Below are 25432 nucleotides of genomic sequence, written 5' to 3' on the forward strand. Positions count from 1 at the left end.
TGCCTGCGGCAGGAAGCACTCTGCAGAGAGAACTTCTCTTACTAGCAAGTCAATTCATCGTTGCTGTTAAGGCCATCCCCACCCCCCAAAAACTTTCAAGCACGTTGACAAAAACTTCTGTCTTCTGAGTAGAGAAGAGCAGAAAAAGGACATTTCATTTCCCTTCAAGTTTTGGGGGAAAAAAAGAGCAAGACCCTAGCTAAATAACCCTTACCCAGAACAGGTCACATCCGTCCCTTTCTTATGCACCTTTAGAGGTGACCCATAATCAAAACAGTTTTTATCAATCTTGTGCATGTCTGTGAGGCAGATAAAACAAAAAAAAAATCATGAAATATCAATTTAGTATTTTATGAACTAAAAAAAAAAGCTTGTTTGTTTTCAGTTAGTTTGAGTGCAATATCACAGATGGGAACTGGTGGCACACGCACACAGACTGAAGTTACGAGGGGTAGGGACCTGGTGCTGTGAAGTTTTTCCTGGTGGCTGTTAAAGACAGGCACCAGAGCTTATCCACCACACACTAACAATGGAGCAGCCCAGCAGATCTCACTGGGCTGGTGAAGACTGATGCTGAGGACAGGGAGGTATGAGAGAGGGAGGCAGATGGGGAAAAGAAAGGATGAGGCAGTGAGAACAGAAACACAGAAACAGAGAAATATGACAGCAGATAAGGGCCAAGTGGCCCATCCAATCTTCCCATCCTCAGTAACCACTAACTCTTCCTTTCCTAAGGGATCCCACATGCCTGTCCCACACTTTCTTAAATTCTGATACAGCCTCATTTCCATGACCCCCGCCAGGAGGCCATTCCATGCATCCACCACCCTTTCCGGGAAAGATTTTCTTAGATTCCTCCTAAGCCTATTTCCTCTTAACTTCATCGTATGACCCCCTCATTCCTGAGTTTTCCTTCATTTGAAAAAGGCTCACCTCCTGTACATTAGTGCCACAGAGGTATTTAAAGATCTCTATCATACCCCCTCTCGAAGGCAGGGAAGAGGTAAGAGGACCTCATTCCCCTAACCCCTGCACACATAAAACCCATACTCTCACCCATGCACACCATCCCCTTCATATTATTAAGTCATAAAGGACAAAATTCAGTAAATGGTGCCCAAAAGATATAGCGGAATTAGAAAAGGTTCAAAGAAAAGTGACCAAAATGATAAAGGGGATGGAACTCCTCTCATATGAGGAAAGGCTAAAGAGGATAGTGCTCAACAGCTTGGAAAAGAGGTGGCTGAGGAGGAGATATGATTGATGTCTACAAAATCCTGAGTGGTATAGAATGAGTACAAGTGAATTGATTTTTTACTCTTTCAAAAAGTGCAGAGACTAAGGGGAACTCAATGAAATTACATGGAAATACTTTAAAAACAAATAGGAGAATTTTTTTCACTCAATTAATATTAATCTCTAGAACTTGTTGCAGGCGGATGTAGTAACAGCAGTTAGCATATCTTGGTTTAAAAATGGTTTGAAGAAGTTCCTGGAGGAAAGTCCATAGTCTGTTATTCAGATGGACATGGGGGAAGCTACTGCTTATCCTGGGATTGGTAGCATGGAATGGTGCTACTAATTGGGTTTTTGCCAGGTACTTGTGACCTGGATTGGCCACTGTTGGAATCAGGATACTGAGCTAGATGGGCCATTGGTCTGACCCAGTATGGCTATTCTTATGTTCTTATTAGCACCCAGTGCTATTCTATAAAGGGTGCTTTGGGTTGAGTACCCTTCATAGAATAGTGCATAGCAGGGGCATAGCCAGACTTCGGCAGGAGGAGGCTCCAGATCCCGAGATGAGGGGGCACATTTTAGCCCCCCCAAGCACCACTGACCCCCCCCCCCCACCATTGCCAACCGCCGCCACCACCAACAACAACAACTTTGACCCCCACCACCACCACCGACCCTCTCGACCTCCCCTGCCGCTACCAACCCTCCCCTACCGCAGCCTACCTTTGCTGGCGGGGGACCCCAACCCCGCCAGCCGAGGTCCTCTTCTTCCGGCGCAAGGCTTTGTTCTGTTTCTGCGAGTCTGACGTCAGACTCAGAAACAAAACGAAGGAAGAAGACTTTGGCTGGCGGGGGTTGGGGTCCCCCGCCAGCAAAGGTAGCAGATGACAACGGCGGGTTGGCGGCAGGAGGGGGGTTGAGAAGGTCATCGGCAGGGGGGTCCAGGGCCAAATCTACGGGTGCCCAGGCCCCCGTGGCCCCATAGTAGCTACGCCCCTGGTCTCGGGATCATGCTCAAATTTGGGTGCCCTTTATAAAATCCAGGGGAAAATGCTCTCTTCTAAGTTGCCTACTCTCTAACTTCTATCTTTTAACCAGATCCCAATCCACAAAAGAACATTACCTCCTATCCCATGACTTTTTAATTTTCTCAGAAGTCTCACATGAAGGACATTGTCAAAAGCTTTCTGAAAATCTAGAAACACCGCATCAACCGGCTCACCTTTATCCACTTGTTCATTCATGCCTTCAAAAAAAATGTAGCAAATTGGTGAGGCGAGATTTCCATTCATGTTGACACTGACTCATTAAATAGGGTTTGTCTAAGTGTTCAGTAATTTTATTCTTCAGCAAATAAGAGGATGAATATGTATATCTCAAAAATTAAGAACCTCTCTCCTATGATATGCAAAGTACTATTGCAACACTGTGTTCCTGTGAAGTACAAAAATATAAGAAAGGGGAAAAAGCCTCTGCACCCACCCCTCCACCCAACAAACATTGACAGAGTAAAAAGGGCTTAAACTGGGTCAAAATATCTTCATTGGCATTAAAAAAAACCTTTCATACCAAACTTTTCTTAAAACTACACAGAAAGTTAAATTTTAATGGATCCACCCAAAATCGTGGTAAAGTAAAGAAGGCAAACACTTAACCATCTGAACCACTGGGCCAGCCCTACTATTTTCACAAAACACTTATGAGTATCAAACAAAGTCAGCACTCACTATACACACACACACATGCACTTCACAAGACAGAAAAAGTCATCCAGTTTCTCCTTTCTGGGTAGTCAACTTTGGAATGCTCTCCCAAGACCCATCCGAGCTATTAATAACTATTTACCTTTCAGGAAAATGTTAAAGTCCCATTTTTTCAAGCAAGTTTACCCTAATGGACCAGCTTAATTCCACCAGATCACCTATGATACTCCTGCTAAGACGTCGACGCTTACTCTGACCCCAATGTTATACTCAATCCCTCATCTTCTTCCCTCTATCTTTTACCATTTCCCTCCCATTCTCCTTCCCTTTCACCTATCATATCCTTGTCTACCTTCCCTATTCTAGTTCATTACGTTCTTTTCACATGTCCTTTGTAATGCCTTTCATAATGTAAGTAGTTATGATCATCACAATTTATAATACTGTTCCTACATTCCCTTGTTTTTACTAGAAATCAAACAAAATAAAACATGGAAAAGAAAATAAGATGATACCTTTTTTATTGGACATAACTTAATACATTTCTTGATTAGCTTTCGAAGGTTGCCCTTCTTCGTCAGATCGGAAATAAGCAAATGTGCTAGCTGACAGTGTATATAAGTGAAAACATTCAAGCATTACTATGACAGTCTGACAGGGTGGGAGGATGGGGATGGGTAGGAGGTATGCATGGGGACATCAAAGCATATCATTGATATTCTAACAGGATGGGTGTGGATAGGTGAGGGGTGGGGTGATCAACAGAGAAATACAGCTTTATGGTTTATAATGGGCTAGGAACCCCAGATCCTTGTTAAGTCCTTTCTGTTGGGTGTTAAAATATTCAATCATTCTGATTTCAAAGGTCTTACGTTCTTGTATGGTATTAAAGTTACCTTTCAGGATTCTCACTGTGAAGTCACTGGTACAGTGTCCTGGTCCTGTAAAATGCTGACCAACAGGGGTGGGAGCCCTACTGGCACCAGTATTGTTCATGTGATGTCTATGTAAATTGAATCTTGTCTTAAGCATCTGGCCTGTTTCTCCAATATAGCATCCTTCGTTACATTTTTTACACTGAATGATATATACCACATTGGAAGATGAGCAAGTGAAAGATTCCTTTATGTTGAATATCTTTCTTTTGTGGATGACTGTGGGGTCCTGTGAAATATTTTGGCATAATTTGCAACTGGATAAATTACAAGGATGCATAGCTGCATGTGGAAGACTCCTAAAAAAAATCCACACTGGACCATCAATACTCACCAGAAACTATTACAAAATTAATCAAATTCATTTTAACTCACAACTACTTCCGCTTTAACAATATCTATCTACAAATAATGGGCACTGCGATGGGCACCAGGACAGCACCCCAATATGCCAACCTTTTTATGGCTGAGCTGGAAGAGACATTTCTGAATACACACCAGACCAAACCTCTAAAATACTACCGGTACATCGATGACATTTTTATGATTTGGACGGAGGGTGAAGAAACTCTGAAACAATTTTATTCTGCCTTCAATACATACCATCCTACAATCAGATTCAAAATTGACTACTCCCCAGAAAAAGTCCATTTTTTGGACACCACGGTCTCAATCAGTGATGGCTGTATACAAACATCTATATACAAGAAACCCACAGACAGATGCAGCTACCTCCACAACTCCAGTTTCCATCCTTCACATACAAAAAGATCCATCATTTACAGCCAAGCCACAAGATACCACCGTATCTGCTCTGACCCAGGGGACAGAGACAGACACCTTAAAAGCCTGACTGCATCCTTCAAACAGAAAAGCTACAACCCCAAAATAATCTCCAAGAATATTGCCTCCTCCCTCAAAACACCCAGGGAGAATCTGCTACAGTACAAGGTGAAAAAAGCCACAGACAGAATCCCCCTTGTAGTGACATACAATCCAGAGCTGGAAACACTGAGGAAAATCATAAGAGATCTACAACCTATACTCCAGGAGGATGAATTACTGAAAGAGATATTCCCATCCCCACCAGTACTGGCCTTCTGACAGCCACCCAACTTAAAACACAAGCTAATCAGAAGTAAGCTTTCATCACAGACTGAAAAGGAACAGAAGGACACACTTCCCTGTAATTTATCCAGTTGCAAACTATGCCAAAATATTTCACAGGATCCCACAGTCATCCACAAATGAAAGATATTCAACATAAAGGAACCTTTCACTTGCTCATCTTCCAATGTGGTATATATCATTCAGTGTAAAAAATGTAACGAAGGATGCTATATTGGAGAAACAGGCCAGATGCTTAAGACAAGATTCAATTTACATAGACATCACATGAACAATACTGGTACCAGGACACTGTACCAGTGACTTCACAGTGAGAATCCTGAAAGGCAACTTTTAAACCATACAAGAACGTAAGACCTTTGAAGTCAGAATGATTGAATATTTTAACACCCAACAAAGAGGACTTAACAAGGATCTGGGGTTCCTAGCCCATTATAAACCATAAAGCTGTATTTCTCTGTTGATCACCCCACCCCTCACCTATCCACACCCATCCTGTTAGAATATCAATGATATGCTTTGATGTCCCCATGCATACCTCCTACCCACCCCCATCCTCCCACCCTGTCAGACTGTCATAGTAATGCTTGAATGTTTTCACTTATATACACTGTCAGCTAGCACATTTGCTTATTTCCGATCTGACGAAGAAGGGCAACCTTCAAAAGCTAATCAAGAAATGTATTAAGTTATGTCCAATAAAAAAGGTATCATCTTATTTTCTTTTCCATGTTTTATTTTGTTTGATTTCTATTGATAACCTTAAGAGTGGACTAACACAGCTACCACACTCCTCTACTTGTTTTTACTGTATTCTTTACCATGTAAGATGCTTTCTTTTACTATGTAAGCCACACTGGACCTGCTGTATGTGGGAAAGAGCGGGGTACAAATGTAATAAATAAACAAATAAATCTCTTATCTATTATTGGTTAAAGGCAGAAAGAAATGGATTAGCACTCAGGTCAGACTTTCTGCAAGACTGGTCAGGGAAACTAATGATCCAAACAGGAATTTCAGTTAACTGGGCAATAAGTACATATGCTAAAATAAAACATAGTAGATGATGGCAGATAAAGACCTGTAAACTCATTTCACATGGTATGTGATACATCATATGTATACCTGACCTTGATTTGTCCTTGCTATTTTCAGGGCACAGATCATAGAAATCTGCCCAGCACTGTCCTTGTTCTAAAATTTCTGAAGTTAACATTGAAGCCCCTGAGAAGCTACACTCCAGCCCATCCAAATCTATTCAGCCACGACCAGGGCACAGACCGTAGAAATCTGCCCAGCACTGGCTTTGGTTCCCAATTATCGGTGTTGCCACCCAATCTCTGCTAAGCTTTGGTGGATCCATTCCTTCTAAACAGGATTCCTTTGTGCTTATCCCATGCATTTTTGAATTCCATTACTGTTTTTGTTTCCACCACCTCCTGCGGGAGGGCACTCCAAGTATCTACCACCCTCTCTGTGAAAAAATTCTTCCTGACATTATTTGTTTTAAGCTGCAGGTTCCATAAGCAGGGCCAGTGCAATGTATTAGGTACCCCAGTGGCGTAGCCATGAGTGGGCCTGGGTGGGCCAGGACCCACCAACCTTGGGCTCAGGCCACCCAAAATTGCCCATCTGGCTACACCACTGAAGCACCCTAGGCAAATCTTCATTCATTTTCCCCCACCATTAACCTTTTAGGCACCTAAGCTCATCTCCTCAGACCTCAGTTATGAATTCATAAAAGCTTGGGATAAGTACATAGTATCACTTAAAGAGAGATGAAGGAATAATAGATGGCATAGATGTGCAGACTGGATATGCCATATGGTCTAAATGCCTTCATTTTTCTATGTTTCTGTGTAATTCCACGTAGAAACAGAGAAAAATGCATAAGGCAAAAACTTGTTTCACTCTTCTCTGGCTTATCCTTGACCCAACACATTGCTTTCCCTACCCACTCCTCAATTAATATGTTAGACCTCATCCTTTCATTCGATTCTACCTCAGCTTATCAATTTCACTTCTGTACCCATTCCTTGGTCTGGTTTTATGCTCTCCATTTGTCATTGCCTAATCGCCCTTTCTTCCCTACAAGTAGTTACTTCTCAAACTCAATTGATCCTCCTCTTTGCCACATCTTTCACCGTTTCTCTAGCTTCATCTCGCTTCCTGTTCTTGAACAATCGGAACTGTGACCATGTCTTAAGCTCTAAACTGTGCAATATTGCCCCACCTAAATTGACCCCTATGATCTAGGGTATGGTTTCATTCAGGTCTCGCTATGCTTAAGCGCCAGGTTGTCCAGGCCAAATGACAGTGCAGGTGCTCCAAGAAACTACAAATTTTACAACTTTTTAAATCTACTTACTGTTATGAGGTGAGAAGCTAATGGCAGTTACTTCGCTACTCCAATTACAAACTCTAATAGTCCTAAATTTTGTTGTCATTTCCAAACTGCTGCTGTTCCCTCCCCTCCAGTGGAGGACTTGGCCACCTTTTTCTGTAATAAGATAGCCTCTCTTCGACAACCTGTTCTTTATTCACCACATTACCAGACTCACCGCTTGGGACACTGTGCTGCACTGGTGACTGTAAGAGCAAATGGATACTCCCACGGAGACAGTAAAGCGATGTTCCCAAAGTGGGACCCACTGGCCAGCATCAGGGTGTTGCAGTGCGTGCAAGCTGGGAATCCCATGGGATGCAGAGGAAACTGTTGATGGTAGCACATCTTTGAATTTGGTGCAGCATCCGAATATGCCAGGGTCTTCAGGCTCTCCAGCAGGGCGGGTGCGCAGTTTGATGCAGGAGAGCGTGAGAATGGGTGCCATTTTGTCAGGGCAGACTGGCAGTGAGGAACAGCCTCTGATCATGTGTGGAGCACACCCACCATTTTACAGCCTCGGGGCCCAACAGCATTCAGCTGCATCTGGATCTGTTTTCTCCGGAGTTTATATTTTTCTTACTCCAGGCCTATTTACTGAAGCAGGGACAGTCAAAGTTGCTACCAGGTGTTTCAGTTTCTCACCCTGTTGCGCTCTCTGCTTCTTCCTCCTTATCTGATGTGGTCTCGGTCTATTCAGAGGAGCCATTATTGAAGGAGCCATTACATGAAGGAGAGCTCCCTGCTGAGGGCATAGGCGCCAATTCCGTGGGTGCTGTGGGTGTTCGAGCACCCCCAATATTTCACCCACCGGAAGTTCGTTCACCCACCAGAAGTTCGTTCCCTCCCTCCCTCCTCCCTTTGAGTTTTGAGTTCCAGGCCCCCTTCCTCCGAATTTTAAAAGTCATCTATTTTACCTCATCGGGGTTAGGGCGGCAGCAGCGGTAAAAAGCATGCAGGCATGGCTCCATGCTTAGTTCAGTTTTCCCTTCTCTCTCTCTCAGCTCTGGTCCCTCCCTCATTTCTTGTTTCCGCAAGGGCGGGGCCAGAGCTGAGAGAGAAAACTGAACTAAGCACCGAGCCAAGCCTGCATGCTTTTTACCGCTGCCCTAACCCCAACGAGGTAAGATAGATGACTTTTAAAATTTGGAGGGAGGGGGGCCTGGAACTCGAAGGGAGGGAGGAAGGGAGGGATGACGACCCTGGAACTGGGAGGGAGGGAGGGGGGACCCTGGAACTCAGAGGGAGGGGGAGGGAGAATGCACCACCTGTAAAAAAAAAAAAAAATTCCAGCATCCCCAATCATTTTGAAAAGTTGGCTCCTATGGCTGAGGGGAATGATTTGAAAGCACTGAGGTGGTTTCATAAAAAGGAAGCAAGATCTAGGTGTTTCCTAAAAATTAGAGTGGCAACACTGATGCAGAGTTCCGGGATTTGTTACTTTTCCTGGAGAAAAAAACTGGGGTCTTTTTAGATTGTGATACCTTTTGTACAACCGACAAAAGAATCATCAAAAGTGGAAGACCATACAGATCATTTCTTTAAATGAGATACCCAAAGAAGCTTTCACACAGGTGATTTTGGAAGGAGCTCAAGAAGGTCCATACACATCACCACCATTTGGACAACTCTTTTTGGTCCAATAAAAGAGATCACAACTTACAAACCATCTAGCCTTATTCTTTACTTTCCTTTTTCTCTCTCCTCGGTTTTATTACATTTTTTCCAAAGGCCATACCTTTTAATAGCAAATGTCCTTCTGCATGTGCCCTTCTCACTTATGAGGCAATTCTGTTACAGGTTGCCAAACGTTAGGTGCCAACTTTCTGACTTTTCATGGGTGACTGACCATTTGGGCAACTGGACAGTGCCCAAGGGCCCAGAGCAGTTGGAGGGGGAGGTCCAGTACCTCCTCCCCACATGACCGACATCTCTCTCACTTCCATCCTCAGGTCTGGCACTCCCCCTCTCTCTCAGCCCCTCTCCCGCTCCAGCATCTCCCCATCTCTCTCTACCCCCCCCCCCCCCCAAGTTTATCTCAAAAGTTCCTTTCTCCATACAGGGTACCGGCATAGGCTATCTGCTGCCAACCGGAACCTTCTCTATGCTGCAGCCTGCCCTTTTCTGATGTAACTTCCTACTTCCGCAAGAGAAGGTTTTGATCATTGGTGGACAGCCTGTGCTGGGGCCCTGTATGAAGAAAGGAACTTTTGAGGTAAATATGTGTGTGAGGGGGGGGGGGGGATAGCTGAACCTGGAGATGGAGGAGAGAGGGGGAGATGATGGCTTCAGAAGGCAGAGATGTGGAACCCAGTTGTGGATTAGGAGGCAGAGATGGTGGAGCTATAGAGGGAGGGGGCAGAGACAGAGGTGCTCCACCTGGGGGAGGGAGAAAGAATGAGAGGGAGCGATGTTGCATCTGGGGGGAAGGGAGGGGAAGAAAGATGTTGGATCTGGGGAAAAGGGAGGGGGAGAAAGATGTTAGATCTGGAAAGGAAGGGGGAGAAAGATGTTGGATCTGGAGAGGGGAAAGAGATGTTGGATCCGGGGGGATGGAGGATGTGGGCCCGGGGGGGGGGGGGGGGGCATGACCCTTATTGCCCAGGAGCCCAGATCCCTGACAGTCTGCCTCTGCTTAAATTAAACCCATGGCCCTCCCCTGTGAATCCCCCTTGCATTTGCATGCTAAGTCATATGTGCACTCAAATTATAGAATATCCTTTGCATGCAGCTGCCATTTACTACTACTACTACTACTTAATGTGTAACGGTACACTTAAGTGCATAGAAAGCAGCATGCTATTAATTTAAGTGCACAAATGGTGCTAACATTTAGGTGATCTGTTACAGAATGAGGGGGTTAACGTATATTCACAGATAATTACATGGGATCTGCTAAACATCCACTTCATATTGCATGTGTTACCACTATGACAGTTACCCAGGCCCCAATGAGGGTTAATACAACAATCCCCTTGATTTAAATTCATTCTTAACGGTGGAAGCAGATAAGCAGGAGACATCTCCAGATTTCAAAACACTAATATCACAGAAATTAAAAGGAAAAAATATAACTAAAACATATCATGTTAGTGATTTTAAAACTATCACTTTATACATTTTTTTAAATGTCCTATTAGTTCTTTTTTGCAAGAAAAGGCTAGATAATGGGGGGAAGAAAACAGGAGATCCAGGAAAAGAGACAAAAAACAATGACAAAAAGTAGTGAAGGGAAAGAGAGAGCACGTAGAAACAGTGAAGAAACTTTGCTGACAGAATGCACTAATGAGACACTGCAAACACTCTTGCAACCCTCAGGCTTTGTGACCCCCTGCCAACTTTTCCTGTTTGCACCTCGCCTGCTCCTCTCATCCATCTTTCCAGCTGCCAACACACAGTGTCCCCAAGCCACCCTCCTCTCACACTTCCTCATATCAGCCACTCGATAACTGAGCCTGAGCTTATTAAACATGATGACAGAGAGAGATTAATCCTTGTACACAGGTGAGACACTCAGCATCTCTCAGGCTTTGTGCATGCGTGAGATTGTTTTTATTAAAAAAGTCCATCTCATTTGCTCCTTTCCTGCACAGATACAATGAGTTATCATTCATCATCTATCTACTGATCCTGTCTGTCTTGAGTATACTTTATGAACCCAGAAAGGTTTCACATGCAGAACCTGCTCATCTGTGGATCCTTCCAATGATCCAGACTGTCATCGTCACAGGGAAAAACAATCAACCAAGTCAAGGTACCACATGTGTCTTATCACCTGTCTCATAATTTATAACATATGGACCATAAAACCTATCCAGGCTGTCCATTTTCACTCCTGGTGCAATACCACAGACCCCCAGATGATCTCTGCCTTTCTCCCTATTTCAACAAGGGATGGTCTGTGCTTATTGCAAGCTTTACTGAATTCTGTTACTGGTTTTGTCTTTGACATTTCCACTGGGAGAGTTTTTTCTATATATCTACCACCCTTTGCATCAAGAAATATTTTCTATTGTTCGAGAGCCTACCTCATAGGTGTCTCATACCAAGAACTATTCTAGAGCACTCTTTCTTCAAAAAGATAAGCTTGCTTCTTGTACATTTATACTTTTGAGATTTTTAAATGTTTATCTCATGTATTCCATCTCTCTCCACTACTCTAGTGTATACATGTTTAGGTTTAGACACCTTAACTCACAACAATAGGGCTTTTGGTGCAGGCCTGTGCCATTTTGGTAGCCTTTCTCTGGTCCACTCCCACCCTCTTTAAATTGTTTCAGAAATATAGCCTCTAGATGAGGTTTTCAGGCATTGGTGCAGAGGTATTTTTGTCTGTTATGTCTTTCCTTGAGCACCTTGACTGTATTTACCCCCTTGTCACATGATGAAACATGAGGTAAGCACAGAGATCCTCAACTGTGAAGAAATTAGGGAAGTCAGGGGTGGGGACAGGGCTGGTGCTAGACATGATGGGGGCTCAGAGCAGACAACTAGAGAGGGGGGCCCTAAAGCTTGATTGCAGGTTGTTCCTCTTTCAACTTTAGGCAGGTTTGCCCCCCCCCCCCCCCCCCAGTGACATGGGATCCCAGGGCAATTGCCCTGTTAGTCCACCCCAACGCTGGTCCTGGGGGAGGAGGGTAGTTTCAGCACAGTTTCAGAACGCTATAGGACTTGATGTCCCTGTCAAAGTCACAGGACATAGAGGCTGAAATCTAAAGAGCTCCCTCCCTGGGGATGGTTATAACGAAAAGACTGAAAAGATGAAGCCCAGCAGTAATTTATTTTCTTGAATGATTAAGCTCTACCTTGGACTTTCCATTGCAGAAGGTATGTGGTCTACAGAGACTGGCAGTTTGCAACCTCAGCTGACTCCCTGCACCTAGTCGGTCACAGCAGGGTTATTCCTAGTGGAGCAGAACTGTAGAGAGGCATATGATCACATCCAGGAAAGATTGGAAACAGGCTCAATAACTCCAGCCATTGGCAGGAAGATCAGCCATTTAACCTCCTCTATATGCTCTGGCACCCACAATTGAGAATCAGTGACTAAACAGCAGGAAAGGCCTGCAGATGCCACAACCAACTCTTCTGCTAGAGATCTTTCAAGGACAATTCCTTATGGAATTTTATTGGTACTGGGAATACTGCCTGATGCAGCTGCAGACAGAACGGCCCTCCTCCTCCACTGCAGTGGTTTTATTTAACAAAGTAAAACAAAATAAGAGACTGATCATGAAACAGCCCCATTATACCTAAGCTAGAAAGAGAAATAAAGAATCTCTGGGAGGGCTTTCACCCCAGTTTGGTGAGTTCACCTGGGGACCCTCAGACGAAAGAACAGGAAGCCTGGTGAAGCAGATTTCAGTAATCTGGATGAGAGAGAGAGAGCGCCTCTGCAACTAAGAAAGGGGCTTTAGTGAAAATCTCCACGACTCTACCCATAAATCACCTCTTGTGAACTGAGAAAGCCCAGGTCATTTTTCTTACCATACCACCCCTTGTCTAAGAGTCAGACAGAAAGAACGAACCCGATTTTAGAGCAGTTCTTGCGCTGTTATCTATCCAATCAACAAAATCCACTCAGGGCAGCTGTAGCAATCAAGGGTTGATAGAATGATGTGTTCATAAAAAGAACAATGTAGAATGAGTGCATTATTGCCGACTCCGAAGTTATTTGGAGGTTAATCCTACTCTTAGTTTAGGGTATTATTTCATTTTTGGGTTATTGACCAAGGAGAGAGGTTTTGGGCTGCATTAGGTGTGGCTGAGTTGATGTTTCAAAGCGCAAAGCAAAACAATTTGCTGTGACAAAAATTATATGGGTTTTGCCCCAAAAGACATAAGAGAAGAGACTGGAAGACCTGACTATGTACATCTTAGAGGAAAGACGGAATAAGGAAGATATGATACAGATATTGAAATACTTTAAAGGTATTAATATGCAAACACATATTTTCCAGAGATGGGACAAGGTAAAACTAAATGACGTGAACTAAGGTTGCAGGGTGGTAGGCTTAGGAGTAACATCAGAATTTTTATTTTTTACAAAGAGGGTTGTTGATGCCTGGAATTCCCTCCCAAGAGAGGTGATGGAGACAAAAATGGTGATAGAATTCAAAAAGACATGGGATGTACACAAAGGATCCCTAACATTAAAAAACATGTGTGTTGATGTGTTGAGTGGCGCTTAAACTCCAGCTGTGAATAACTAAGGTCTACGGTCTGTGGATGGGCTGGAGAGGGATTTGATGGCAACTCCAGTAGTTGGAATGTAAGGACAGTGCCAGATGGACTTCTACAGTCTTTGATCTAAAAATGGTAAAGAAAGACTAGGATCATTTTTTACACTATATTCATTGTTGGTTTAATCATTAATTGATAAGGAGTGTGACAGTTCAGGTTTTAATCAGCTATCTACTATGCATAGGTGCTCATTTTCAAAGTACATAAACTTACAAAGTTACATAGAGGCATATTTTCAAAGCACTTTGGGAGGCTAAGTTCCATAGGTTTCTATGGAACTTTGGGAGGCTAAGTGCTTTGAAAATGAGCTTGATAGTAACCTAAATAACTTTGTAAGTCTATGTACTTTGAAAACGAGCCTCCTCATAAGTTATCTTTGGTTGGTTTTTAACCTGGGTTCTTAGCTTTGATAGAGGTAAACTGAGGCGCTGAAGGCTGCATCTAAGAAGAGTGCAGTTAGCTCTGAGCTTGTCTCTGTCTCCATCTTGTGGAGCAGAGTCGGGACTAGAGGAAAGGAAATTATCATGTATGTGCAAATTTCACTAAGTGTCAGAAAATAATGCTTGTCCCTTCTTTGAACCTGGTCAAGTTACTTAACTCTCCATTGCCCTAGGTACAAAAAACTTAAGGCCATGTTTACCAAGCCAACCTGTAGGCACACAAACATTTTAGCATGTGCCAACACTAGAGACACCCATAGGAATATAACAGGAGTCTCTATCTTTAGCATGCGCTAAAAACTTAGTGCAACTACAACACAGCTTAGTAAGCAGAGCCCTTAGAGTGTAAACCCACTAGGTAAAGAGAAAGTACCTGCATATAAGAAATGTAAATCACTTTGGTTATACCACACAAAGGTGGTATATCAAATCCATGACTAGAGTACTAGAGTGCATTATCAGTGCTCATCTTTTGGGGATGGAAGAAAAGTAGTGATAGATAAGTGTGTAATACAATGCAATCCGCTTAAGTGCAAGGGTCTGGGACCAAAGAAATACATGCAGTTAAATGGAGTGTGCACTTAACCGTTGTGACCCAAAGAAACTTGACATCTGATAAACATATGTACAGTACTGTTTATTATGCATACAGTATACAGTCTCCATTAACTGACGTTATACAGTCTCCGTTAATTGACGTTAGGCTTACTTGAAGTAATCAGTCATAGTTCTCTGTACACTATTGGGTCTGTGAGTGCCATAGACTACATCTGCCAGACGGTAAAAACTGTCATAGCACTGACATCCAGTGGCCTCCAGATAGGCCCGCAAGGTGTTGAGACTCTCCAGCACTCTTGCAAAAGTGACAGGAGGTTGTTGAATTTCGTCAGCATGTGCCTCGCTGCTCATTTCATCATCTGTTTCAACATCAGCCGTTGTCTGCATGTAGGCACATATCTCGACATCAGTGCTGTCGTCAGCTGTTTGTAGATTGTAATCAACAGCTACGTAGTGATGAAACTCCTCTTCAGTAACACTGGCTGGGATGTCAATAGCCTGTTCATCTGACGCGTTTGCAACAGCTGCATCTGTTTCGTCCTTCTCCACATCCTTAACAATGCTTGCCCACTTGTAGCAGTTCACAATGGTTGCCTGTGTAACATGATTCCACACTTCTTTCTACATACGCAGGGAATCCAACAGTAATAGATTACAAGCCAGTTCAACAGCACGTTTATCCTTCCCAGTCTGGTCATCCATAACGCTCATCAGATGATGTAGCACAAGAGCCCGATAATGTTGTTTGAAATTGGCTATTATGCCCTGATCCACAGGTTGGATCAGAGAGGTAGTGTTTGGTGGCAGGAAGACCACCTCGACGTTAGACAGCCTGACATCATCCCTGTGTGCAGCACAATTATCACAAAGCAACAAAATCTGACGCTTTTGTGCCCGCATTCTAGTTAACTTCTTTAGCCACTGCTTCCAAATTTCCCTAGTCATCCATGAATTTGCGTTAGCCTCGTATGACACAGGAAATCGCTTCACATTCTTGAAGCAATGGGGCTGTTTGCTCTTTCCAATGACGAGGGGTTCCAACTTCTCACTCCCATCCATATTGCAGCAAAGGAGGATCGTCAGTCAGTCCTTCAACGTTTTACTTCCTGTAGTTTCAGCTTGTTTGAATGCAAGTGTTCCATCAGGAATCGCTCGCCAGTAGAGACTGTTTTCGTCAGCATTGAAAATGTCACGAGGTGCAAACTCATTCAAGATGGTCGGAAGAACTGAAACAACCCAATTTTCAGCACCAAAGTCATCAGCGTCTTGTTTTTCACCATACTGTTTCTTGAATTTTATGTTGTTCCTCTCCTTCCATCTTTCCAACCTCCAACAGTGGCTTTGAATTCAGTTAGTCCAAGACTTTCAGCTAGCTGATTAGTTTTCTCCATAAGCAGTGGACCACTGACAGGAAACTGTCTGCTCCTGACTTGAGAAAACCACCGAAGAAGAGCATAAGTACATAAGCACTGCCACGCTGGGAAAAGACCAAAGGTCCATCAAGCCCAGCACTCCGTCTCCGACAGCGGCCAATCCAGGCCCCAAGAACCTGGCAAAACCCCAAAATTTAGTAATCATCAATGGACTTTTCCTTCAGGAATCTGTCCAGACCCCCTTTAAACTCAGCAAGGCCAGCTGCCGTCACTACCTTCTCCGGCAATGAGTTCCAGAGTCTAACCATGCGCTGAGTAAAGAAAAACTTTCTCCAATTTGTTTTAAACCTACCACATTCTAATTTCATCTTGTGTCCCCTGGTTCTATTATTGTTAGAAAGCGTAAACAAACGCTTCACATCTGTCCGCTCTACCCCACTCATTATTTTGTACACCTCTATCATATCATCCCTCAGCCGCCTTTTCTCCAGGCTAAAGAGTCCTAGCCTTCTTAAACTCTCCTCATAAGGTAGTCGTTCCATCCCTTTTATCATTTTCGTCGCCCTTCTCTGCACCTTCTCCAATTCCTTAATATCTTTTTTGAGATGAGGCGACCAGAACTGAACACAATACTCCAGGTGCGGTCGCACCATGGAGCAATATAACGGCATTATAACATCCTCATGCTTGTTTTCCATCCCTTTTCTAATAATACTCAACATTCTGTTCGCCTTCTTAGCCGCCGCAGCAGCACATTGAGCGGAAGATTTCAATGTCCTATCCACGATGACTCCCAGATCCCTTTCTCAGTCTGTAACTAAAGCGGAACCTTGCAATGACATAGACGTAATTTGGGTTCCTCCTTCCCACGTGCATCATTTTGCACTTGTCAACGTTGAACTTCATCTGCCATGTGAACGCCCAATCCCCCAGTCTCACGAGGTCCTCTTGTAATCTTTCACATTCCTCCCACGACGAGACGACCCTGGATAACTTTGTGTCATCTGCGAATTTAATTACGTCACTAGTTACTCCCATCTCAAGGTCATTTATAAATATGTTAAAAAGCGGTGGTCCCAGCACAGACCCCTGAGGGACCCCACTAACTACCCTTCTTCATCGAGAATAATGACCATTCAACCCTACTCTCTGCTTCCTATCTTTTAACCAGCTCTTAATCCATAATAATACACTGCCTCTGATCCCATGACTCTCCAGTTTCCTTTGGAGTCTTTCATGAGGCACTTTGTCAAACGCCTTCTGAAAATCTAGATATACAATATCGACCGGCTCCCCTTTGTCCACATGTTTGTTCACCCCCTCGAAAAAATGCAGTAGATTTGTGAGGCAAGACTTCCCTTCACTAAATCTGTGCTGACTTTGTCTCAGTAGCCCATGCTTTTGTATGTGCTCTGTAATTTTATTCTTAATAATAGCCTCCACCATTTTCCCACCCGTTTCGTTTCCTGTGTGGATTTGTATTGTTTTACCAGTCTTCCAGAAGCTGAGCTTTCTGCTTCAAGATACGTAAACTTTGACTGGGATTGACCCCATATTCTTTAGCAATAGATGCATGACTGTTTTCTAATTTTTTAAGAACTTCTATTCGTTCAGCCAGTGTTAAAGTCTTACAGTTGCACGACGACAATGATGACTCCAGTGTACACTCTAACAACTTTCTTTCGCTTATTCTGCCTATGGCAGTTAACCGAGATTTCAAATTTACCGCCCCTTTGTCACGTGCCAATTGGCTTCTGTATTCCGTGCGTGCGCTTATGCGGAGTCTTTCCTGCAGAGGAGTGGTCTTAAACCATGCATATAAGTGAATCTTGCAGTTATCAGTGGTGCACTAAACCAAAGTTTGTTCCCATAGAAATTGATGGCGCCAAAAATGGGACCGAAGTACGGCATGCAGTTAAACAGAGCATGCGCTTATCCGACGTGCACTTAAATGGAGTGCACTGTGTGTGTGTGTATATATATATATATATATACATATATATATATATACATATATATATATATATATACATATGAAGTGAAAATTCTTGGAGGAGGTGATCCACCAAGGTGGATGAACACTAACTCCCACGAGAAATCAACAGATAAGGGAAAGTGGGAAGTGGACCAATGACTCCAGGGAAACGGGATGCTGGTGTACAAAGTACCACTTTATTCACAGACTCGACACACAGTACCGTGTTTCGGCCACAGACCTGCCTCAGGAGTCTTTAGAAAGACCCTTGTAGTTTTGATACGTCACTCTGTAGTCTGTTTGGAAACGGAACAGTGTGTGGCTATTTTGTTTACAACTGACCAGCAGTTCACACACTATTCCGTTTCCAAACAGACTACAGAGCGATGTATCAAAACTACAAGGGTCTTTCTAAAGACTCCTGAGGCAGGTCTGTGGCCAAAACACGGTACTGTGTCGAGTCTGTGAATAAAGTGAAAATTCTTCCCATATGTTATTTCTACTATGCATCAGTGAGTAATTATTCACACCAAAGGGCCTTCATATACAGACTGCTTAGTGTCCTGCAAAAATCTTCACATCCTTGTATATATTTTCACATTCTGCTGTCTAAAATATACCAATTCAAAATGCATTAAACAGAAGCTTATTTCACTGATCGGAACAATAAATCTTCCACATGAAAGAACTATAGAAAGATTCATAAAGTAATTGTGAATAAGAAACAAAATAAAATCAAGATTGCATAAATCTTCACCCTTTGTCACTGCAAATCCATGTCCTCAGAAGTGGATCAGTTGATTCAACAGTGCCTTGCAAATGTGTGTGGGGAAAACCATGTGGCAACTTTACAGATGTCTGGCAGTGGAATATTAGCCAGATGATGGAGGAGGCCATGGCCCAGAGACTGTGAGCACCTGTGCAGGCAAGTGGCTGTTGTCCTGCATGGCTGTAGCATAAATTAATGCAATCGGAAATCCAGGAGGACAAAGTCTGTTTGGAGGCTGGGAGTCCTGGATTATTGGAGTTAAAAATTACGATAAACTGAGTAAATTTGCAGATCAATTCTGCTTGCTGGAGATAGAACAGGCAAGCCCGACGACAGTCCAGTGAGTGTAGGACCATTCCTGCTGGCAAGTCGTGGGGTTTGGGTAAGAAGGATGGGAGCACGATGGACTGACTGATGAGGAAGTCGAAGACGACCTTGGGGAGCAACTTGGGATGAGTTTGGAGCACCACTCAAGTTGGGGAAGAATTGTAGGTATGGAGAGTAGTTAACTAAGGCTTGAAGCTCACTGACATGTCTTACAGATGTGATGGCTGTAAAAAATAGCACTTTCCAGATGGAGCCAGGTCCATGGGTGCTAAGGGTTCCTTTATTAACATGACCAGAACCAGGTTGAAGTCCCAGGACGGTGATGGAACTCATAGGGAAGGTCACATGTTGATGAGGTCTTTCATGAAGCAGGCTACCAAGGGATGCATGGAGACAGGTTTCTGATCCACATGGTCATGGTAGGCAGCAATAGCAAAGAGATGACTCTTGAGGCCGGGGCAAACGAGATGAAGGCGATAGATAACATCGGGGTGGGGAAGCTGAAGGAGTTCTACTCCTTGTTCCGTGTCCAACAGGCGAACCATGTAATATAATGTAATATGATTCTTGTACCCTGCCAACTCCCACTAATAGTGGTTCCAAGCGGGTAACAGACAGAGAGAGGGAAAAAAAAAAGATCACTGAAAAATATAAAAGTCACTTAGCCAAAATTTTTTAAAGAGATAAGTCTTCAGATTCTTGCAAAAAGAAAAGTAAGAGAAAGATGAGCAAAGAACAGAAGAAAGGGATAACCAAAAATTAGTGGCTTGATAACAAAAGGAATCCTCTAAAATTCTTCTACACAACACCAAAAAAGGAGGACAGAAATAAACAATAAACGGGGGGGGGGGGGGAAGAAAGCAAATTAAAAAGATAAACAGGGGCAAGGCCAACATACATTATGAAAACTACACAGGTCTGTTTAAACAAAACTCAGGCCTGAACTTGTAACCAATGGAGAGAAGTAAGAGAAGTCGTAGCACTATCAGATCTCTTGAGGCCATAGATGAGTTTAGTTGTGGTGTTCTGTAATATCTGGAGCTTAGAATGGAGTTTAGTTGTAAGAGATAAATAGAGAACATTACAATAGTCTACATAGGCTAAAATAACTACCTGGACCAGAATGGCAAAGTGTTTACAGTCAAAGTAGTGGCGAATATGACATAACTGACAAAGTTTGGAGTGATACAATTTCGGTGTGCTGGGCCTCCTGGCTGCCAAGAGGATAGATTTCACTTCCTGGGAGACTGGGAAGTGGTCAACAAGGTACCAATTTCCATGCTGTGTGGGAGAGGCCACAAAGACTGGGGGTGGAAGAATTAGCCATTCTGTAAAATGATGAACATTGGGTTGAGCCCTACAAGGACTGGACTATCCTTTCACATGGAGAGAAGGCGGGGGAACCCATTCTGCTGTGGCCAACAAAGCGCAATTAATGTTTAAAAGAATGCTTGATTATCACCTTTCTTAACAGGAAAACCAAAGAAGTACACAAAGAAAATACATCAAGAGGATAGAAAGGAACTACAATATCTTAGGAAAGGACAGAAGAGAAAGAAAAAAAAGCGGAAAGCATATACAGGAGACCTTTGCTCCAAGAGATTATGAAGGCAGATCGGGCAACGCTGGTGCCTCCTGGACAGAGGGAACAGAAGAGTGCACATTTTCTATTGGTTGAAGTGGCAGCAGGTCCATGCAAAGATGTCCAAACTTACTGAAGAGTTGAGATGTGTTGTTGGGTTTGAGGGACCATTCATAAGGGTCCAAGTTTCAGCTAAGGGAATCCACAAGCCGGTTGTGTTGGCCTGAAAGGTACATAGCTTGAAGAACGGTATAAAGAGATATGGTGAAATACCAGATCTGAGTGGCCTCCTGGCGAAGGCATAGTGATCCTGAGCCACCCTGCTTGTTTAAGTAGAACATTGCCAGCTGTATCTGTGTCGGATCCAGAGGAAGAAGGTGTGAAGGACATAGTACACTGCACGGAGTTCAAGCTGATTGATGTGAAGAGATCATTTGTGCTGGGTCCAAAGTCCCTGCATTCTGGTATGAATTAGAGAGGCTCCCCAGCCCAGTGTAGAAGCATCAGTGGTGATGGTGAGATGCAGCAGTAGAGGTCTGGAGGGGCAACCTGCCTGTAGGGCTGGGGAAGTGCACCATTAACAGAGGGATTGATGAAGATTCTGAGGAATTGGAACCAGTGTTGAGAGGGGCAGTGTTGTTTTTTGGTTTTTTTTTGTTCCAATGGTGTTTGAGGTACCCACAAAGTGGCCATATGAGAAGTCTGATGTGTGGTACCAATAAAATTGTGGACACCATGTAGCCCAGCAGCTTGAGAACATTGCATGCTGAAGTCTTGGGCATGGGCACAGAGGCAGGTATACCATGCTGCAATGAAGGTAGGCAGTTGTTGAGATGGTGTCCAGTCTGGCTCCAATGAAAGTCAGGGACTGCACTGACAGAAAGTGAGATTTGTCAAAGTTGATGATAAACCCCGTTTGAAGAGTATGCAGTGTACTGCGAAGGGCAATTCTCAAGTCAGTCTGTGAGTGAGTCAACAGGAGCCAGTTGTCCAAATAAGGGTGTAAGTGCAATGCTATTACTGCAAGACACTTTCTAAACACCCTGGGAACAAAGTAGAGGCTGAAGGGCAGGAACTTGTACTGGTAAGACAGTTCAAAAAAGGTAAATCTGAGGAATTTCCAATGCTGGGAGTTAATGGTGATGTAGGTGTAAGCATCTTTGAAGTTGAGGGAGGTGAGCCATTTTTCTCGAGGAGGGGCAGAATGTTGAGCCAAAGATTGAGAATGGGCCCGAGTCTGCCTGTCATTTTGGGAATAAGATAAAACTTGGCAGTAGAATCCCATGTCACAGTGGTCTAGAGAGAACTCTTCTACTGCATTGTTCCGCAGTAGCTCATCCAGTTCCGAGGCCAGAATGGGCAGATAATGGTGTGGTGTTCTGGAGAAAGGATGTAGAGGTCAAGTGGATATTCTGGATATTCTTGGAAGTTCATGCAGTACCCTGTGAAGATAATGCTCAGAATTCACTTGTTGATTGTGACAGTTCTCCATGCTGTTGTGAAGTGGCTGAGCCGCCCCTCGATCAGCAGTGTGTCAAAAGCTAGGGTTTGATTTCAAGGATGGGCCTTAAGAGGTCACTGCTGGTTTACAATCTCTGGCCCTCTGCCATTGGGCATAAGACAGACTGTTTAGCTGGACAAGAAGGTGACTGATTGTAAGGTATGTAGTACTTCCTAGAATAAAATTCGTTGAAAACTGCTGGTGAAGGTATGTCACAAGGAGGATGGAGTGAGCTTCTGGTATTGGGAAGTCTGCTCCTGAGATGGATTGGATAGTTCACACATGGTAGAACAACTGTTCTTGATTTCAGATATGGTGTCTTTGACTTTATTGCCAAAGACTTTGTCACCCAAGCAGGGTGAATCTGCAAGAAATCATGGTGGTCTTCTTGAAGATCTGAAGCAATGAGCCATGCTAACTGGCATGCTGCGATAGCAACCACAGCTATTCTGAATGAGGTATCATATGCATCATAGCTGGTTTTGATGAAAATGTAGATCGCTTCTTGAACAGCCAAAAATAGGTGAGCAATGGTCTCACCATGGTCAGTGGCAGTAGTTTCCTCCAATTACTGTAGGAGTGATTGTTGATTGTATAAAATTTGGAGCTGGTTGAAAGCAATTTTCAAGGAAAGCATGGCGCTTTGATAAATCTTGCATCCAATGGAGTCGAGTAAGCTAGGTTCCTTGCCAGAGGAAACTGGAGCAATTTTGAATTTCTTGATAGCCAGTTCTGCAACCATGGAATAACATAGTAACATAGTAGATGACGGCACGGTCCATTCAGTCTGCCCAAGAAGATAAATTCCTATGTGCTACTTTTTTATTTGTACTGTCCTCTTCAGGGCACAGACCGCATAAGTTTGGCCTGCCCTATCCCCGCCTCCCAACCACCAACCCCGCCTCCCACCACCAGCTCTGGGACAGACTGTGTAAGTCTGCCCAGTACTATCCTCGCCTCCCAACTACCAGTCCCGCCTCCCACCACCAGCTCTGGCACAGACCGTATAAGTCTGCCCAGCACTATCCCCGCCTCCCAACTACCAGTCCCCGCCCCCCACCACCAGCTCTGGCACAGACTGTATAAGTCTGCCCAGCACTATCCCTGCCTCACACCACCGGCTCTGGCACAGACCGTATAAGTCTGTCCAGCACTATCCCCGCCACCCAACCACCAGCCCCGGCACAGACCGTATAAGTCTGCCCAGCACTAGTCCTGCCTCCCAACCACCAGCTCTGCCACCCATTCTAGGCTAAGCTCCTGAGGATCCCTTCCTTCTGCACAGGATTCCTTTATGTTTATCCCACGCATGTTTGAATTCCGTTACCGTTTTCATCTCCATTACCTCCCGCGGGAGGGCATTCCAAGCATCCACCACCCTCTCCGTGAAAAAATACTTCCTGACATTCTTCTTGAGTCTGCCCCCCTTCAATCTCATTTCATGCTCTCTCGTTCTACCGCCTTCCCATCTCCGGAAAAGGTTGGTTTACGGATTAATACCTTTCAAATATTTGAACGTCTGTATCATATCACCCCTGTTTCTCCTTTCCTCCAGGTATACATGTTCAGGTCCGCAAGTCTCTCCTCATACGTCTTGTAATGCAAATCCCATACCGTCCTCGTAGCTTTTCTTTGCACCGCTTCAATTCTTTTTACATCCTTAGCAAGATACAGCCTCCAAAACTGAACACAATACTCCAGGTGGGGCCTCACCAACGACTTGTACAGGGGCATCAACACCTCTTTTCTTCTGCTGGTCACACCTCTCTCTATACAGCCTAGTAACCTTCTAGCTACGGCCACCACCTTGTCACACTGTTTCATCGCCTTCAGATCCTCAGATACTATCACCCCAAGATCCCTCTCCCCATCCGTACCTAGCAGACTCTCACCGCCTAACACATACGCCTCTCTTGGATTTCTACTCCCTAAGTGCATCACTTTGCATTTCTTCCCATTGAATTTTAATTGCCAAACCTTAGACCATTCTTCTAGCTTTTTCAGATCCTTTTTCATGTTTTCCACTCCCTCCGGGGTGTCCACTGTGTTACAAATCTTAGTATAATCCGCAAATAGGCAAACTTTACCTTCTAACCCTTCGGCAATGTCACTCACAAATATATTGAACAGAATCTGCCCCAGCACCGATCCCTGAGGCACTCCACTACTCACCTGTCCCTCCTCCGAGCGAACTCCATTCACCACCACCCTCTGGCGCCTGTCCGTCAACCAGTTCATAATCCAGTTCACCACTTTGGGTTCTATGTTCAGCCCATCCAGTTTATTTAAGAGCCTCCTGTGGGGAACCGTGTCAAAAGCCTTGCTGAAATCTAAGTAGATTACATCTATAGCACATCCACGGTTCAATTCTCCGGTCACCCAATCAAAGAATTCAATGAGATTCGTTTGGCACGATTTCCCTTTGGTAAAACCATGTTGTCTCGGATCTTGCAACTCATTTTCTTCCAGGAAATTCACTATCCTTTCCTTCAGCATCGCTTCCATTACTTTTCCAATAATCAAAGTGAGGCTTACCGGCCTGTAGTTTCCAGCTTCTTCCCTATCACCACCTCTGCCATCCTCCAGTCCCTCGGAACCTCTCCCATTTCTAAGGATTTATTAAACACATCTTTAAGAGGACCCGCCAGAACCTCTCTGAGCTCCCTCAATATCCTGGAGTGGATCCCATCCGGTCCCATGGCTTTGTCCACCTTTAGTTTTTCTAGTTGTTGATACACACTCTCTTCCGTGAACGATGCTATATCCACTCCATTCTCAAATGAACTTTTGCCTGTCCATCGTTGTCCTTCTCCCGGATTTTCTTCAGTAAAAACAGAACAAAAGTATCTATTTAGCAAATTTGCCTTTTCTTCATCATTATCTACATAGCGGTTTGCAGTATCTTTTAGTCTCACAATTCCCTTTTTAGTCATTCTCCTTTCACTAATATACCTGAAGAAATTTTTGTTACCCCTCCTTACCTTTCTAGCCATTTGTTCTTCCGCTTTCGCTAGACGTATCTCTCTCTTGGCTTCTTTCAGTTTTCTCCGGTATTCCTCCCCGTGTTCCTCGTCTTGAGTTTTTCTATATTTCTGGAACACCAACTCTTTAGCCTTTATTTTCTCAGCCACTTGCTTGGAGAACCATAGCGGTTTCCTTTTTGTCTTGCTTTTATTTACTTTCCTTACATAAAGGTTTGTGGCCCTATTTATAGCTTCTTTCAGCCTGGACTACTGTCCTTCCTCTTCTCGTACGTCCTCCCAGCCCATCAGCTCC

The 25432-nt window shown here is 43.9% G+C and overlaps 1 protein-coding gene across 1 annotated transcript in view; it reads right to left on the reverse strand.

The window, feature by feature from the left end:
- The window catches only part of LOC115461502 (T-box transcription factor TBX1-like), an 83726-nt gene that overhangs the window by 56262 nt on the left and 2032 nt on the right, over nucleotides 1-25432 (reverse strand). The window lies entirely within an intron of this gene.

Source organism: Microcaecilia unicolor, chromosome 1 (assembly GCF_901765095.1).
Source record: "Microcaecilia unicolor chromosome 1, aMicUni1.1, whole genome shotgun sequence".
Classification (NCBI taxonomy): domain Eukaryota; kingdom Metazoa; phylum Chordata; class Amphibia; order Gymnophiona; family Siphonopidae; genus Microcaecilia; species Microcaecilia unicolor.